A 7,085-nucleotide genomic window follows, 5' to 3' on the forward strand; every position below is an offset into this window, starting at 1 on the left:
ATCCTAGTGCAGTGTTCTATTATTCCGCTCTGTAGTATATAATTGCATGTGACTTTGGACTTGTGGAGGCCTTCCATTGTAAGGAAAATAAAATAACACATCTCGTTTAAGGTAATAACCATAACTTTTCTCAGTGGAAATTCTTGTTTGGTAAAAAGCCACTGATGCTGGAAGCACAGGGCTTTTATTTTTATCAGAGTATTAGAAAATAAAGGAAAATGTCAGAAAATGGGCAAGAGATTCAAATAGACTTTTCTTAAAAGAAGGCATACTAACAGCCAACAGGTATGTGAAAAAAGGTCTTACATCATTAGTTGTCAGGGAAATGGCAAAGCAAAAGCACTCTTAGATTCCACCTCACCTCTAACCAAATGGCTGTTAACAAAATAACAAAACATAGCAAGTGTAGGTCAAATGTGGAAAATGTGAACCTCTAACCACTCTAAAGGCAAATGAAAATTAACATTTCCATTGTTTTAAAAGTATTTATTTATTTATTTATAGAGATTATAATATAATTACTCCATGGATTTAGTTTACATTCTAATGGTGAGCCAAGAATAGAATAAAAATATCTAGAACTCATACTTTCTCTTTCTTTGAGGGTAAAAAGGTATTAAAAGAAAGATGTATATACTTCATTTATTTTATAAAGTTGTTAAGGAAGACATATAATTACGTCAATATAATTCGCCGTGTATTGTTTTCATTATATTGTCAATATTCTGATATTATCTGTATTTTCCAAAAGCTAGGGACTATAATGAAAATGAAAACACTTTCTAGTATTTCAAACAGAGATATACACACACACGTATGCACACAGATATCCAGTCATGTACTTTTATTTGTTGTAAGCAGTATATTTTAATGTAATAACAGAAGGACATGTTTATATTCTGAATACCAGAAATCCTTGTCCCAACCTTGCCAATATACTAGTGACAGGAATTTTACATAATCTGTTGCTTCTCTGAGTGTCTATTAATCTCATTAAAATAAATCATTTTATTTAAAACATCTAAGCATTTTCAAACATGCACTTAGGGCTTTCTAACATTTTAAATTTGATTGTATGCATGATATGATGTGAGGAACACCACAGGTATAGAACTTGCAGGGTTTTTCTTTGCTAATTACCAGCTTTTTCAAAATCTCTGTCATTTTTCCATAAAATGTTTTGATTGATTCATATATCCTTTTTTTTTTCTCTTAGAAATAGTGTTCTAATTTGGAGAGTAACATTTTCAGAGGGAAAGTTGTTACACTTTTAGCTGGTATTTGTTTGTTTGTTTTTACTTCTCTCACTGTTGCTCACAGTCAGCTGAGAATTCAGGCTCAGTCACTCTCCAAATGTATACAGAAAGCAAAACACAGGTTGGGCACTTTGGGTCCTTGGGCTGAAAATACCCTCAGCGTCGTGCCTACAGAAACACCTTGACCGCCCCTCTGACTACAGGGACTTTCCATTAGCAGGTTCTAGATCTGCTTCTCTCTATCTCAGGAATATTCTACTTATTTGTTCTAGTTTCTAACTTTAGATAACGTTAAAGTACTCATATTCTCTTTAAATAAACTACTGTTAATTAGCCTGCCACAATCCTCTATTGCTGCAAGAAAGAAAACTTTTTTCTTTTTCAGATTGTTACTGGTCAAACTCAAATCACACAGCTTCAAGTCAGGCTAAGTGTTACTTGGAAAAGAAAACCTCAGGAGATACTTTGCGTGCATGAATTCATGCATTCAATATGTTAAAACTTCTGATTTTGATTAAACTATGCTATAGAAAGTAGTCAAGACATCAGAGATATGCCAAATCTCTCCAAATGTTGAAATGGATAAGTTACTTATTGGATCTATAGTAAAATCATGTATAACGATAAGATTAATTACAGGTGCTATGAAGATGTATTTTCTGCAGAAGGACAAGTTAGTCTTGTTCCACTGAATGTGCTTATAAGCTTTCAGTCTACAGGACGGGAAGGGAACAAAAGAGTGGAGCAGCATTTCTGTCTGTCAAGTTGGTGATAGATCAATACACATCAATAGCAGGAATATTTACCATAAATTTTGAATGTTCTAAGGAATCATTGTAACCACTTTATAACTTGCTGTGAATCAAAGCTATACCATTTTCTGCCTGACCTGTGGTAGGTTTCCACAATGTTCTTAAGCATCAATTTGGCTTTGGAAACTGCTGTTTCACAGCAGAAATTGAAAGCGACCATCATAGTTATGTTGAGAAAAGTAATAATTTGCAATTCAGGGGAAGCTTAGATTTGGGGGGGAAAATAAAAAAAAAACAGACTGACTTTCTCATGAAGTTTTAATTCAAATATCATTACTGAGGAGAATGGAGTACATGTTGCAACAGAATTATATGGCTTTCTCACTGAGCACTGCATTCAAGTATTCCAGCAAATTGAAACCATCATTACTCTATCAAAACAAACATGTACTGACTAATTATATACTTCCAGACGGCATCTTGAGCTACTTTGCATAGTATAAAGTTGCTTTCTTTGAACTTTCAAAGCTGTTTTCTTGTTTCAGGGCTTTTTGTACTCTGTCAGAGGACTAACTTTTGCTCTGGTTAAATAACGGTAAATAATTTAGAGTCTGATTTTGTAGAAAAAATATTTCAATAAAAGAAAAGTAAGAAAAAAATAAAATAGAACATTATACAGTCTAATGCTGAAGTAAATAAATTCATTAAGTTAAATTTTATTCATGTATACATGTGTTTGCTAACCTACTCACACTCATTTTTCTTATTTTGTCATATTTTTGGATAATTTTCTTAATATTTTATTGCTTTTGTTTTAAAGTTTAAGAGGTATAATGTATAAAACAATTATTTCTTAAAATATAAAAATTTCTACTAAGGTAATTATTACTTGATGTCTCTCTCACACACAAATGAATTGCTGAAAATCAGCGTTTAATGTAATTTGTATCAACTAAGGGAATTTGGGGTACAAAAAACAATCTAAATTTCCCCATATCCTTATTCTCTGTTTAACCAACAACATATAAGAACTCCTGGCACGCCACATTCTCACAACTGTTTCTATCTTTTGTTTCTCTGAGGTTAGTTATACTGTCTAGTGTATAAGCCGAACCTCAGTTGAATTTTCAGAAAAAAATTCATTGTTAAGTGGACACTCGGAGACTAGTATGAATATTCCAAAACCCTGGATAAGAACTAATAAATGTCCAAAGTAGAAAGAATACAGAAGCTGTGGTCTCGTTACCAGAGACTGTATTGATGTCTTTCAGAAACCGTTTTTGTGCAGGATCCATCTTCAATAGTGAAAGAGAGAAGTGTGCACTTGCTACCACAAGAAAAATCAAAAACAACACCCTTGTTAGTTTTGTTTTGCGGGTCCATCTCCCTTTTCAGTATAGTTAGTAATTTTATTCTTCAATCTCCCCAAAGACACTCAACAAAGACCAATTTACCTAATGTGTGTGTGTGTGTGTATGTGTGTGTGTTTATGCTTCTACCTCCTATGAGCTAATGCAAACGCCTGTGCCACCACACCTGACCATATATATTTATATTTTAAGTAAATAAATAAATAAATACATTTGTGGTCACATTCCTTTTTTCTGTGTTTAAGATGCCCTTCAAGGACCAGTTCTCAGTCAGTAAGCTGTAACCCATGTGGGGTTTGCAGAGCAGATACACTGAATATCAGACATTTGTATTATGACTCATAATGCTAGCAGAATTACAGTCATAAGGTAGCAACCAAATAATTTTGTGTTTGGGGTAAGCACTACCTGAGGAACTGTATTAAATGATCGTGGTGTTGGGAAAGTTGAGGACACTGCTATAGATTAGCAGAATTGACATCCTTTTTTTACATATTAGCTTTGAGACTTGTTTCTATTTTCAAATAATAAGCACATTTCACAAAGCTGTATATGATAGAATATAGAAGTGTATCAATAATTTCATAGAAAACCCTACTGCTAGCAAAACAGTTTTATTAAGCCAAAGGATCCATTTCAGCTTCTGGAAAATGCTAACACTGCCAGCTAGAACCTATTGTGAAATTGGAAACAGACTGGTTATAGACATAAAAGCCTGTAATACTGTGTCAGCACTTTCTAAATATGTAGTATACTTCTTTCCAAGTGCAACCAAGGCCAACCCTATTCCAGAAAACGCATCTCAGAAACCTACAAAAATACCCCATGGATTTATCGATAAGGACAAATCCATAAGGATTTGCTCATGCCCTTTACTCTACAAAGGATCTCATAGGAAACAAAATGAATTGGATCCATGTAAGATTTTTCAAAGTATAAATTTAAAATGCATTTTATTAAAAATACAAATGGGAGAATAGTTTTGTTCTCATGTAATAATTTATGCATTACTTTTATATTTATGTGCAATAATAAAAGACTTTGTGCAAACTAGTCTTAAATCAACGTTTCACTGAGGTTTCCTAACCTACTCAGGGATATCTTACAATGAATAAGTAATCAAAAGTCATGCCAGAATATATGAAATTAAGAGAGATATAGTCAAATAAAGTCTGTTAGGCTAAATGAGACTGTGATGATAAATCAACTAAAATTTTAGTCATGTATAATACAACAGTTTTCATGCTGTGAAAGCAGGCAGGAGACTATGAACTTTTTTTTTTAATTCTTTATTAATTACACTTTATTCACTTTGTATCCCCCCTGTGGTTCCCTCCCTCCTCCAGTCCCAATCCCTCCCTTTCTCCACCCTCTGCATGCATGCCCCTCCCCAAGTCCACAGATAGGGGAGGATTTCTTTTCCTTCCTTCTGATCCTAGTCAATTAGGTCTCATCAGGAGTGGCTCCATTGTCTTCTCCTGTGGCCTGGTAATGCTGCTTCCCCCTCACGGGGGAGGTAATTAAAGAGCAGACCAATCAGTTCATGTCAGAAACTACGAACTTTTATACTAGAAATGTGTCACCCAATGGCAAATATTCCTTCTCAGTAGTAGTATTCCTAGCACAAAAGTAGAGTTGATAACAAAAAAGAATAACACAATTCCAAATTAACTAAAGAGAGGAATATTTGGTCTGATCTTTAAAAGTGAATAAGTATATGGACCTTAATTTAATAATCATTAGTACAGAGTTTAAATATATGTGAGACAAGTACATATAGTACAAAATCATTATGAATTATATTACTTATTATTAAACTGAATTCTCCAAAAACTTAATATTATTATAAAATAAGCTAAACATACATTTTTAGAAAGGAGAAACATTTCACGTTTCAGAATTGAAAATACTCCTATATCTATGAAATGCTATGTTAAGATACTGAGTTGGTAACCTCCTCGCAGAAACAGACCTAGTGTTTCACATGGTATTCAGACATGAAGTCAGTGTGGTCACCTTGTCAATGTGTAGGACCATAGCCCATCTTCTCTGTGTGTTTAACGGAGACACAAGAGCAAGGGGATAGATTCTGGGGTTAAGAAAAGAAAGTTGGCAGAATGGTACTATCTGGTGCTCCCTGAGATGGACCAACAATCTGCTTCTCTCTGGCAAAACGTATCATCAAAAACGCTCTCTCTCCAGCCTATCTCTAAAAGAAAGAAGCAGCAATTGGTTCAGTACACATGGATGAGTTCACACAAGAAAATTTAACTGTCGGAAAAGATTGTCATATCTCCTAGGCACAAAAGGAAACTTGAAACATATTTCAATCAATTTCTAGCTTTATTAATAATTCATTTAATTTCTTCAACATAATAAATAGTTTGAATTTCTTGGACACTTTTGGTATAAGTGTAGATCAGGGCCGGAAGTCAAGATGTCTGTGCTATATTTCAAACGTCAATTTGCTCAATCATTCTGTTGTATCCATGCTCTCACAGCAAATTCCCAATACCAGACCCTCTTGAGAAATATTTACTCAGATTCAGAATTCACAGCAAGACATTCTTTGACCTTTCCCTCTCTGTCCTCCATTTCTTCCACCATCCGCATAAATTCTCCATATCTCAGCTCTCATTCTCAGGAAACATGTTTTGGAATCTGCAGCAGCTGCTCCATAGGTTCTCTTTCTAGTTCTTAGAAGACTTTATGGAGCACACAGATTACTTCAAAACTTCTCTGCAGCAGAGGTTTTGGGTTCTTTATTATTATTATGATTAGTCATTCTTTCATTTATTTATTTTTATTTTTGGATTAGCACTCTTTAATGAGACTGGTTTCCTCGGTACAAGCGTTTTATTAATCTGAAGCTTGTGTCCTCGAGGCTTTGCTTTCCGCTCCACAGGCGTCAGATGGCAGTTTACTGCAAGCTCCGTGGTGCTTTTGAGGCAGGTTCTCCACGTGTTCTCTTCAGCGGGAAGCCCCTGTGGGAGGCCGCAGGGCCTGGATCCAAATCATGTGTTCAACCACTTTCAGTTCTGCGAGCACTGAGGGAATGTTCTTGTGAATTTGAGGGCTGTGTGCCTTCTGTAGTCGAAGCATCTTGATCGTGTCATTCTCCCAGTGTGGACGTCTTTTCTTACTTTTTATTCTCGTAACAATGTGCAGTTTATGAGGGTTCTGGGGATCTCCTCCATATTTTTCATTATCTTCTGGTCTAGACTGAAACACTTTATATGGGATTCTTGATCAGTACCAACGAGAGATTTCATACCTTTTTTCACAGTCTGTATGTAGTCTGTCTGGAGGGCTCTGAAATACAGAGAGCAAAACCCCAGCCATAAGTGTAGTAATTCTTTTGGATTCAGCGACCACTGTGCCCAGTCTGAGCATCCCTTGTCCCTCAGGCTTTGGGTTCTTTAAACACTCAGTTGTGTCATGTGAATGTGATTTTGTTTCGGTCCCAAGTGTGAGATGTGGATTTTTTTTTTTTTTAATCCACTTCTGAAAACAGCTTCCTGAGAGGGCTTCTGATCTTTGTCAGAAGATGCTGTGGGGGGCATGGTTTAATCAGCTTAAAAACCGTCCTTGTGTGGACTTTAAGAAGGTATAAATAGGAGCCCTGAGACTTGGAAAGAAGGCTGCCCTTCTGTGCTTCACTTTTTTTCTCCCAGAGAGAAAAGCTCTAGAGAGCACTGAGTGCAGCT

At 35.4% G+C, this 7,085-nt stretch overlaps 1 pseudogene; it reads right to left on the minus strand.

Moving 5' to 3' along the window:
- Positions 1 to 3,153: 3,153 nt before the first annotated feature.
- Positions 3,154 to 6,720, minus strand: LOC129688822 (39S ribosomal protein L30, mitochondrial-like; annotated as a pseudogene).
- Positions 6,721 to 7,085: the final 365 nt, after the last annotated feature.

The sequence above is a fragment of the Psammomys obesus genome, unplaced genomic scaffold (assembly GCF_907164565.1).
Source record: "Psammomys obesus unplaced genomic scaffold, mPsaObe1.curated_primary_1811, whole genome shotgun sequence".
Classification (NCBI taxonomy): Eukaryota; Metazoa; Chordata; class Mammalia; order Rodentia; family Muridae; genus Psammomys; species Psammomys obesus.